General features: G+C 42.3%; 1 protein-coding gene across 10 annotated transcripts in view; it reads left to right on the top strand.

Annotated features, from left to right (window-relative positions):
- The window catches only part of Enox1 (ecto-NOX disulfide-thiol exchanger 1), a 552,870-nt gene that overhangs the window by 138,327 nt on the left and 401,965 nt on the right, over positions 1-12,578 (top strand). For all 10 annotated transcript variants that reach the window (XR_015638038.1, XR_015638039.1, XM_087585810.1 and 7 more), the window contains 1 exon segment: positions 7,714-7,779. The gene's annotated coding sequence lies outside the window, so the exon portion shown is untranslated.

Below are 12,578 nucleotides of genomic sequence, written 5' to 3' on the forward strand. Positions count from 1 at the left end.
CATTACAGTGGTCTACATAATGCAATGCACCACACAAAGCACCTGGCAGATAGTTAATATTCAGTTCATGTTACCACGGACACTGATCAGCCTGGCCTTTGCAAGTTTTGAGCGTCTTTTAGGACTTTGTCAAACAGGAAAGCTTCCTTCAATTTGAAGTCCCCTGGGATGCACAGTGGACTTCTTTTTTAAAGGTTTTCTGTTGTCCTGTGTTCCCTCCATCCATTTAACTGTAGTAGACGTGATTGAAATCCCACTGTCATTACTGAGACCCACAGGCTTTGAGGGCACGACCATGTCTTACTTCTCCTTTTCAGAATCCTGCTCTAGCTAGAGAAGGTACTTAGTGGATTAGAACAGAAGTGGTGCCATGAAGTCTGGGTTTATTTATTTCTTATTTGCTGAAAGATTTCCCAGATTGCCTCCCTGGACCCAGTAGTTGTGAGGACCCTAATGCCACATTTGTAGGCAGGTAAGACCAGTGACTAAATTCTGCCGTTGACTGTTCTAACTTTTTTTTAAATTTCTAAACCAATATCCCTTAAGTATATAATCAGGTGGTATTTAGTAGAGACATAATAACAGAAATGATTTTTAGTTAATCAAAATATATACTAATGGACTAAGTAACTCGTTTGCTGTCTCTGGCCAAGGCAGGATCAGTGACATTGTTGATTTTGCTGTGGATGGTTCATGTGTCTGCATGTTTTCTAAAGCAGTGATTATGGGACTGACTAAAGGCTCTAAATCTTTGGTGACAATGTATCTCACTTGCTTCCTTAAGAGCTGCGCTCACCTGGTCTGAAGGCTTTAGCAAGCCGTGATTGGTACTGCAGTTAGAGGGATATGTGATACCAGTAGGCTCTCATCCAGTAGGTGGGTGGGGCACTGGCTTTGCTCCCCTGGAGAGCGAGTGGTGCATTTGCATCTTGCAGGTTATATAAAGCATCGCACGATTAAAGTCGGTTCAATTTGTACTCAATACTTGACATTCTGAAAACTGGCTCTCTAGGAATTGGCCCAGTTCTCTGAGCCTGTGGGTGAAGGGTTTTTGTGTACCAAGCATCTAAGAGAATCTGTTAAATAGGCATGAAAAAAATGTATATTTTTCTCGTGTCTAATTTACCATGGATCGCTGGGTACAATAACTGTGTTACGGGAAAGAACAGAATGTAGCCATATTTGATACAGATACTGGTAATAAAGATCCTTCATTTCTAAAATGTTAAAATATTATAAAAAAAAATGGAAGCAGCATCCCAGAATTGCATGGAGGTAGACAGGACCATGACTGACCTGACATCTGCATTTTCCTGAGATAACAGTTTAGTAGACTCTAAACTTTTAAAAGGGTATAAATTTTATTACATGGATTAAAACCAGATTCTCTTTTTAGAGGGCCTATACTTTAATGCAATAAATTTAGACAAATATATGAAGATAGACTTGGTCAGAATATATTTTTGGATAGTCATGTTAATTTTAACAATAGATGACACTTTTACTTGAAACTATAGTGAAAAAAGTCTAAATAAATCACTTGAAGATGGACAGTTTGCTTGTTTTGCTTCATTGTTATGGTTTTGAGACAGTCCTAATCTATATAGTTCATCTTGGTCTCAAACTCTCAGTTCTGTTCTCTCTGGCTTCATGGTGCTGGGACTGTAGTCATATGCCACCAGCCCAAGGCATGGGACAACTGTTAAAGCATGAAACTGCACTAGGCAAAGCTCAGGTTGTCGTGGTTACAATGAAGCCTGCTGGGGAGAGATGATTGTCAATGCCAAAGATGTGGCACTGGTCCCAACTCAAATTGTCCAGTCTGCGCTGTTGACTTTGACATGTTAGGTATCTCGGACTAGGACCGTCTTCTGAGACCAATGCAAACATTTTAAAGGAAATTTGGTTTCTCAAGTTTTGAGCAATAGCCATAAACAAAATTGCAGACATCTTGAAAGTTGAAAATTTGAACCTGTGCCCTCCATGGCTTAATCACACAATGTCACTAACATCAATGAGGCTTGTTTTTCTTCTTAAGCCTGCTCTTTGGATGCATTTCACCTGCAAAGAATCCTTTATTAAACTTGAGTCATCCTATTCTAAATATAGACTCACCTCTCCACCTCTCCCTCCCCGTCCAGAACAAGTTATATATAGTATGCAAACAGATTGTGCAACAACCTTGGAGAATAAAGTACAGAGCCATAAATAAGTGAAGACTCGGTGATGTTGCTGGGAGATAGATGGTTTAAAAAGAAGATACCAACTGCAACCATTTGTTTCTGTTTTCACTTACTATGCACTGCACGGATAGCAACATTTTGGGTTTAGCTGGCAAAAAAGTTTATTAAATTAGAAACCAGCTCCTTAAATTATAGTCTTTGCTAAACCTCGGTGCATTTAAAGAAACTCAGTGAATTAAAGGGTCAAATATTATAGTTTTCTCTAAGAGACCCTAGACACTAGTGATGCCAGTGTGAGTTAATTCCATTTCCCGGAGTGAGATCTCACTGTGTGGACACAATGTACCACTTTGGCTGAGATGTTATTTTCAATAAATATGGAAATGATGGCTTCCAGTGCAGTGGCCCAGTAGGAAGTCTCAAGGGAAATAGCTTGAAAGTGTGTGTGATAGATTCGAAATTAATTCTTACCCCCTTTTTGAAGTAGCCAAACCATATGGACAAGATGTATCATTATTTCCTGGCCATCTAGAAGGAGGATAAAATGTAGCCCTATTTTCTAAAATGAGTCTGCAGCAATAAAATCCTGGTCTACATATCTTCCTCAGAGGGCAAGTGGAACAAAGCAGGCTCTGGTACCGTGAGGCAGCCCAAGCCAGTAGTGGTTCTAAGGGCCACTTACTCTTGATTCTGCCTCTTGTCAATCCTGCTGCTGCCTCAACTTTTTCTGACAATCCAGCAGAAAATGGCAGAGGGTGTGTGTGTGTGTGTGTGTGTGTGTGTGTGTGTGTGTGTGTGTTAGGGTTTTATTGTTGTGAAGAGACACTATGACCAAAGCAACTCTCATACAGGAATACTTTTAACTGGGGTTGGCTTACAGTTTCAGGGGATTGGTCCATTATCATCATGGTGGGCAACATGCTGGCATGCAGGCAGCCATGTTCCTGCAGAAGGAGCTGAAAGTCCTACCTCTTGATCTAAGAGTAGCAGAAAGGAACTGAATGTGTTTCCCATTCACTGGGTGTAGCTTGAGCATTTAAGACCATAAAGTCCTGATTCTACAGTGACACACTTCCTCTAACAAGGATATACCTCCTCCAGTAAAGCCTCATATCCAAGCATTCAAACACATCAATCTATGGGGGTCATACCTATACAAACTACCATATTCCACTTCCTGGCCCCTATAAGCTTACAGCCATAACATAATGCAAAATGCATTTAGTCCAACTTTAAAAGTACCTATAGTTTCTCACCGTCTGAACAATGTTTAAAAGACCAAAATTCAAATTCTCTTCTGAGATTTATGTAATCTCTTAACCGTAGTCCTCCATATTATCAAAATCAAAAAGCAGATCACGTACATTCAATATATTATGATTCAGGATATATATTACTGTTTGAAAATGTAAAGAAGGGAGCATACTAAGGAAATAGTGGACCAAAGCAAGACCAAAAGAGAGCTGGGCAAACTGCAAATATCTCCATGTCTGATGTCAAAATGCTCTTCAATATCCAGCTCCTTTCAACTTTGTTGAATGCCACACACTTCTTTCTCTTGGGCTTTATCCACTCCCTGTGAGAAGCTTTCCGTGGCAGGTATCCCATGGCCCTGTCATTGCAATGGCTTCCCTGGGCCTCCATGCATGGATATCCCTGTTACCCACGTGGCCTCAGCAACTTTGCTTATTTCAGAGGTATATTTCTTGAAACTCCAATATGGCTACACCTTCTAATAGTGCCACTCCCTATGGCCAAGCAGTCAAGCGCATGAATCTATGAGGCCAGCCCTATTTAAACTACCATAGTATGTCTGTGTATAGGTGCGTACGGCTGTGTTAGTATGTAAAGGTGTGTGTAGGTGTAGTTTTCTCCTTGTCAAGGCTCTAAGATGTTTTTCTTAAGCTCGGGTTTCAAGCTAAACCTATGTTCTCAACCTTGACAACCCATGAGAGCAATGGAGAGTGCAGCGTGCAGGGTGCCTGTCATCCTCACATCATTTATGATGGGAACAATGGAGATTCGTTTACCATAGGTTTGGAGGACAGCTGGCACTAAGAGTAAGGATCATGGGAAATGAGAAAGCAAGATGAAGGCCAGGGATGTAGTTCAGTGGTGAACCTCTCCTCCAGTATGCAGTAGCACTGGGTAGAATTAATAGCACACGGTGAGAGAAACCATGTGGGTTAGAGGGAACAATTTGAAAATCTCTTAAGATACTATGGAGACAATCTATAAGCATTTATTATACTGCCAGTCCAAAAACTCCTGGTAGCTTCCCACCGAAGTCAGAGAGACTCAGCCTATCCATGTCCTGATCTTACTCACTGTTTTGTCAGTACCTGAGAATACAGGGTTGCACAGAACCATTCCCACAGGTGAGAACCCAGGGTTACACAGAACCATTCCCACAGGTGAGAATCCAGGGTTACACAGAACCATTCCCACAGGTGAGAATACAGGGTTACACAGAGCCATTCCCACACATGAGAATACACGGTTACATAGACCATTCTCACAGGTGAGAATCCAGGGTTACACAGAGCCATTCCCACTGGGTCCTATGCTCAAAGGCACCTGAATATGATATTGACTTCTCCTTCCCTAAGAACCATTGTTTCTGGTTGTCCTATGCTCTTTTATTATTGTCTGTGGAGAATACCTCTAGCCTTTAATCCTCAGTCCACAAGTCTGACAAAACATGCAAGAGTCACCCTGTTTTGTTCATTTCTAACCACAGGTGAGATAATTTCATTCAGAGTTCATAGAATTAATAGATTAATGAAAAGAAGTGCTCCTGTGGGCAGGTGACTGTGGATAAACGTTGTAAGGCCTGTGCATCACGACCGCTCGACTTGTAGGAGGAATGAGGCACTGCCACATTCACTAGGCTTCCCTAAGCAGCGCCATTAGAAGGGCGACACTTCACTGCATACAATTATGTTGCTTGTGGTAGCTGGCTCTCTCCTGCTTGTTCCAATGTGTGAGATGTCCTTTATTCCCAGCCGCCATCTCTACAGTCACAATTCTCATTTTACAGATAAGAGCCCCAAATTTGAAAAGTTATAACTTGGTCAAATTCTCAGGCTGGAAGGTGGCAGAATTCCTGGTCCAAGCCATCACTCACTGTCCTGTCCCCGGCTAGGCATCACCCACAGGCTTGCTTGCTCTCTCTTCTCTTCTGCTGCCTGTTTCCCAAGCAGCAGCTTCCCCTACTGATTGAAGGCAGTGTCTCTGCGATTCTCCAGTGCCGGGCTCTCCCCTCCCCTGAGCTCCTTCCAGACTAGTCAGCTTGGCAATCTGCCCGAGGCTTTGCTTTGCTGTTGACCAGTGTGTTTTACAAAGGACTCTTGCAGAGCAAGCTGGAAAATTTGAACATCTCTTTTGGATGTGAATAATTCCCTTCACGTTTGCTAAATAACTGGAGCACAAAACTATAGGAAAATTTTTATTGAAATAGTTTTTCTCAGGGATGAATCTCCAGACTGGTTATCCAATACCAAGTGGTGAGCCCTGAAATCATATGGACTGAACAGTTTTACTTAATTAGGAATAAACATTCATATATATGTTACAACAGCTAAAGAAGTCGAGGCCATGAATTTGTGAGAGATCAAGGAAATGATGTAATTACATTTTAATTCCAGAAAAGAGAGAAAATATAGATTGGATATCTCCAATTGAAAAATTCACGCTAATTTACGCCAGTATTATAGCACAAGTAGAGAATTCTAGCCTTAATCTAATATGTTTGAGGCAGGAAGTGTATTAAATAATATTACATATATATAATTATGTTCAGGATTTATATGCAAGGTGTGTGTGTTTGTATATGTATATGTGTCTCTCTGTTTATCTGTCTGTGTGTATTTATATATGGATATATGTTTATATGAACACACACACACACACACACACACACACACACACACACACACACACACACACACAGTTTCCCCAAGTCTGAGAAAAACAAGTATGAAGCAAGTCTGGTCCTAAGCACTAGGTATAAGGGAAAGTCAGCCAGTGTTTTAGGGGAGCCATAGAGTGTTGTGATGGGAAAGCTGAGGTCCTGGATGCTTAAATGATGATGCTGGAACCTGCTTGTTCAGGGCTGGGCTAGCCCAGATGTCCAGTCCTGTGACAGGGCCCCTGTGCCCCTCCATGGTCAGATGTCTTCCAAGACTTTACTAGCTGGCTTCTTCAAGCTGTCCTGGCTCTTGCAACTCTTGCTTTCTGTCCCTAGGATTGAAGTCAGGGTGAGAATTTTATTGGCTACTGTCAAGACACACACAAGCACGCATATACATATGCACAGCCCACAGGCAAGCAGCAAGGCAAAGCCATCCTGCCCCCTTTGGGTTGTGCCATACTATAAGCAAAATTCACCAGAATCCTGACATACAACATATTTTAACTGATACTGAAAATTCTAAACATTATTTCTCACTTCTTATGTGTAGACACTGCAGAAATATAGGAACGGCATGTGTATTTCTATATTTAAGATAAAGAGTAGAAAATACCATCCTGTCACTGTATCTTTTCAAAAAGACCCCAAATGTCATTACTTGTTCTTTCGATGCCCCCTACACCCCCGGCGCCGCCCCCCAGTTTCTTTGCAGGGAGCCTCGGAAGAAGCTGGGTCTGTTGTTACAATTGCAGTCTTGTTTCCTATAATGGGCACTTGTTTAAACAAAGAAATACTTATCAGGGGAAACGATAACTGTGATAAATTGTCACAGCTTTCATGTTTCCTTGCTGTTTTCTGCTGCTGATAAATCAGTCTGAACAAAACGGAGCTGCGTGTCCTTCCCAGAGGAGCCTCTTTCCCCCACTGATTATGTGTACGTTCCCCCTCGTCTTGGACCCTATCCATTTGTTCCACATCCCAGGTATTAATCCCCCATTTGTTCCTTACTATTTACACATAAAGATTCCGTCCCACGTCCTTTAATACTTTACTCCATTTGCCTTTCTTCCTCTGCGTCTGGCATTCAAAACCACTGCCATAGAAGTGCGTCCCTGTTCCCTGCACAGAAGCTCTACCCACGGGAGAATCAGAACCCCCGAGAGCTGCCACGCTTGATTGACAAGCAACAAGTGTGTGCACCATGGTGTTATGTACACACACACACACACACACACACACACCTCTTGTGTTTACAACTCATTGTTATAGAGTCTTGGACTTTACTTTTAATGACAACAGAACATGTTTACAACGTCTTCTGGCTGCCAGGCCCTGGCTCAGCCTCTTCTAATTTTCCACTTAAATGCCAGTGCTGATACAGGAAAAGACAAAGCACTATACGTGAAGAATGAGACTGGAAAGCTTTTGTGGTATTCCCAGAGGAATTTACTTGATTACAAGGCTGGTAGAGCTGAATTGACAATGACTGTCACCAGCTAACACTGGTTTTCTGTGCAGTCAAGAAGCCAGCCAGCTCCTGTGGCCAGTGCTTTTTAGAATGCTTGGACTTTGTAGTCTGTCTTCTGTCTGGTAACTTTCATTTCACTATCTTCGTAGACTGTGACTCCCAGAAGCGGATGAGCTTGTTTGGCGAGCGGTGGTGGAAGGAAGAACAGATCCCATGTGAGTAACTGGGGATGCCTTCTAGTCTTGGAGTCTGGCCTTTCTTGGGTTTTTGTTTTGTTTTGTTTGTTTGTTTATTGGTGAAGGTTTGGGATACACAGATAGACAATGACAGGTGGGAGCAGGAATCCCTAACTTCAGTAACTTTACTTTACCTGAGACGAGTGACAGCTAACTACAAAGTACAGAGACCTCAGGGACGTGAGCAGGAGGACCCACATGCCACTTAGACACCCGCACATCTTAATTCTCTGCCAGGTCAAAAATAAAACACAGCCTCCTGGAATGGTGACATGAGTGTTCATTGAAAAATAATTGAATGGAAAATAAAGAATTTGAACGGAAAATAAAGAATTGAAAACAAGCTCAGAGTATACAGTAAGAAAACATAGCATACAAATAGTGTGGCGGTTTTATTTTGAATATAATACTTGGTTCCAGTGTGGATGTGGCTCTATTTCCCTGAATAATTTACCACTAGGACTTTGTACAAAATGCTTTCCCATCTTTCTACAGACTCATGCTCCCATTTTGGTTCCCAATGTTCTAGTAGCTTGTGAACTAGAGGAGGCAAACGCTAGTGACCTCCTTGAAGGACTACACAGACAAGCTGAGGAGCTAGGACGTGATCTACTGAAGGGAGAGGGCAGTGCAAAGGTGGGCAGACTCTGTTTGCTGTTGACTATCCAGTGTCTCAAACTGGGGTCTCTGAAGATGATGCCCACGGTATTAGTACACTTACAGCTTCCTTGAGCTAATATTAGCATGGCACCATTCACCCTTTCAGTTCAAACACCCTCCTAAATACAAAACAGACAAAAAAAAAAACATAGGCTGAAAGGAAAATAGGGAGGCTTGTGGGTAATCCCAATCAAATGTGACAAGTGTAAAGAACGTCTTAAAAATCGAATACAGAACGATGTGGATAGAGTTAATTAAAAGAAGACGGCAGGAGTTAGAATAAAATTCTCTCCTTAGAATGAACAGTTGGTAGCGTGGATTTTTGTGAGTGAAGGGGACTTGGAAAAGCTCACCAGCAGCTTTCAAATTAAATAAATGGGGCAACTAATCAAAGAAGGAAGCATCGACTAGACACTCGCTTATACACTCAATTACTTTTTATTTATGCTTCAGTTTCCTGTAAGAATTTCTTAAATTGGCTGTGAAGTAGCTGATGTGCAGCCTTTATAACCTGGACAGATCTGGTGTGAAGGGAAAGCTAAGTGGTGGCGTGCCCCTTTTCAGAGAGGAAACCATTAGCATGTAGTGGTGTGGAGCCTGCGGAAACGAACTGGTGATGTGATGGAAACGGAAATGCCAATTAGCGCATCCATGAAAATCAATTAGTTAGCAAGTATCAAAATTAAAAACATATATTTCCAGGTCCTTATAGATGGGCCTTGCCAACTTTTCCTCATTGGGAGGCCATTAAAACCCCTTATAGGCCAAACATGAGCATTCAAATGCTGGAGAACGGAGGAACGCTTAAGGGCACTGGAGGATTAGCTGAAAGTGAGTTCCCAGTGATTTACCCACTCTGGCATTGCTGCAGAAAGCCTTACCTTCATCCGGGGCCACAAGCTCTCCTCTTGAGAAAGCCAGTTAACCTGATCCGAATCAGTAGAAAAACCTACACCAAGACACTGTAGTCGAGCAAGTAAAAGCAACATTCAAGAAGGGCTTTTGACAGAATAAGAGAAAAGCAACACTTTACCTGTGAAATAAGCAGGAGGACAGTGCCCTGTCCACCAGAAACGATAGGAAGCAAAGGGAAGTGGCACTGCACGCCACGAATGCGCATTAAAGAGTAAGAAAGAAGCAACAGTGCTGAGCCAGCAAAATAACCATCAGCGGTGAGGGTAAGCAACAGCCGACCCGGCCGAAAGACACAGCAAGAGAAAGTAGCACAAAAGAAACAAAGAAAGGTCATGGGAACCCAGGAAGGACGAAAGAGGAGTCACCAGAAAACATGGCCGAATGCTGTAAGTGTCCCCTTTCCTTCTGAGCCCTATAAGTTTATGTGTGGTGTTGAATTGATGATGATGATGGTGGTGGTGGTGATGGTGATGGTGGTGGTGGTGATAATGATGGTGGTGGTGGTGATGATGATGGTGGTGGTGATGGTGGTGATGATGATGGTAGTGGTGGTGATGGTGGTGGCGGTGGTGGTGATGGTGGTGGTGGCAGTGGTGGTGATGGTGGTGGTGGTGATGATGATGGTGGTGGTGATAGTGATGGTGATAGTGATGTTGATGGTGGTGATGATGATGGTGATGATGGTGGTGGTGGTGATGATGATGGTGGTGGTGATGGTGGTGATGATGATGGTGATGATGGTGGTGGTGGTGATGATGATGGTGGTGATGATGGTAATGGTGATGGTGATAGTGATGTTGATGGTGATGGTGGTGATGATGATGGTACTCCATCCTGTCTGTCTGAGAAAAAGTCGAAAGCTGTTGAGTATATTTTATTTGAGAATGCAAAAATATCAAGACAAATAAACTTTCGGACTTCACTAATGTTGGTAAAAGGCTACCAGTTATACTATATCTGTTATGTACACATATGCATTATATCCAGAGTAAGCAGTAGAAATTGTGCAAAGAAAAACATTAAGAAAATGTGGAATTCTACATTACTAACCCACTTAAAAACACATATCCAATAGAAAACATGAATGTTGGAGGAAATACGATGGTAGACTTAGAACCAAGCAACAGGAGAGAAAGGGTCCAGAGACACGGTCCAGTGAGAGCGCTGGGTGCAAGCACCTACATGGCCGTTTACCTCTCTCTGCAGCTCTAGTTCCAGGGATCTGATCTGAAAGCCGTCCACTGGCTTCATGGAAATGAACCATACATGTAGTGAAAGAAACATACATGCAGGAAAACAGTCATACACATAAAAGTGAACAATTTTTTAAAAAGAAATACTGTATATGTGTGTATGTATGTGTATATGTATATGTATATGATGTATATGTATATGTGTATTTCCAGCATACTTTGCAGGCAGGCTACTATCGTAGATCAAAGCATTCACAGCTGGGTTCCTCTTTATGTATCTCTTTTAGTGGCATGAAAAGTGCCTTCCTAAGCTAGCATAGAGGGGTGAAGGCTCTACATAGGCACTAAGTCCTAGAGGGATTCCTGGGGGACCCCTTTACCCAACAACTCAATTAGATGTAACCAATACCAGGTCCTGGAAATGTCATTTGGTGACAAGAGATTTCTGGGTGGGGCTCTGTCTCTGCCTTATTTGGTGATGTCATTTAGTACGCATGAGTGACTTTAAAAACATGAGAGGGTTTAGATGATCGATTTCATCTCACTTGTTAGTTTTCTGTTTAGAATTTTCTCTCTCTTTAAAAGAATACATTTTAACGTAATGGGGTGTGTGTGTGTGTGTGTGTGTGTGTGTGTGTGTGCGCACACGTGCCTGTGTGAGCATTGCAGACATGAAGGTCAGAAGATAGTACTCAAGAATCAGTGCTCTCCTTTTACCACGTGGGGCCTGGGACTCAAGCTCGGGTGCTCTTAACTGCTGAGCCATCTCACCGCCCTCCCTTTCTACTGGGTAATTATTTTTCTAGATTATGTGCTTCTTAGGAGTTTATCTTTTTCTTCTAACATTGCCTTCTTCATTTGCGAATAATAGCCTCTTGACATTTTAATTTCTGTAGCTTCCCTTAGAATACCTTTCTTTTTTATACTACATGTTCTTTTTGTCTCAGTTCATCTAGGTCATTGGTTCTCAACCTGTGGCCCATGGCTCCTTTGGGGGGGGTCACATATCAGATATTTACATTAGGGCTCATAATAGTAGCAAAATCTCAGTTATGAAATAGCAATGAAATAATTTTATGGTTGGAGATGTGGGACTTTATTGAAGTGCTGCAAGGTTAGGAAGATTGAGAACCACTGAGCTAGGCAAAGATTTCTCAGTTCTGTTGAACTTCTCAAAAAGTACTTTTACTTTGTTTTTAAAATATTGTCATTGGGAGATAACTTACATATGAGAAAATGTCTTCAAAGTTATAAGCATGTATGTGCGAAGTTGTGCAACAATTATAATAATCTAGTTTTAGAACATTTTCAGCAACACGCTAATGGATTTAACATCAGAAGGTAGTTGGTTACTCACCTAATGTTAATTTAAGTTCTGTTCCCCAAGGTGAAACCCATATCTGAGACAAGAACTTGTGCCTAGACAGGCCATAGCCTCTAATGGAGAATGTAGTACTGTGCTGATACATGGGTATCTTTTAAGACTGAATCCTAATGACTCATTACTCCCATGGACTAATGCCCCTCTCAGCTTGCGTTAGGCAAGCTTCTATTTGCCATAGATGGTGCTCAACACAGAGACCTTCAATTCTCTGACCAAACTGCAGAGAATAAGAGACTACAGAATGCTTAGCTCTAAATGGGACATTGGGTCACACCCTTCCTCCCAAGGCTCAGGGATCATTGTGGAAGGGGGAAGAGAGTGAGTCTTGGAGGCAATGGATAAATACAAGGAAACAGTATTTTCTGGACACAGCAGGACAGCTGCAAATGTGAGCTTACAGTGGTTGTTACAGCACGGCCAAGCCCTTTGTAAGTTTAAGCCAGACCAAGCCCTAGTATGGAGAAGAGAGTGGTCATGGAGTCCCAGACCGAACTGAGGAGGCATTAGCAGTTGATAGCTGCTGGAAGCGGGAGAGTCCGTTTTCCTTAAGACTGGTGCCTTGGTAACTCAGCCATACTCCAGAGGATGTCATGCTTCCAAGAATATGTGGGCAGTGCAAATTGAAC

Source organism: Rattus norvegicus, chromosome 15, assembly GCF_021556685.1.
Source record: "Rattus norvegicus strain SHRSP/BbbUtx chromosome 15, alternate assembly SHRSP_T2T, whole genome shotgun sequence".
NCBI classification, from domain to species: Eukaryota; Metazoa; Chordata; class Mammalia; order Rodentia; family Muridae; genus Rattus; species Rattus norvegicus.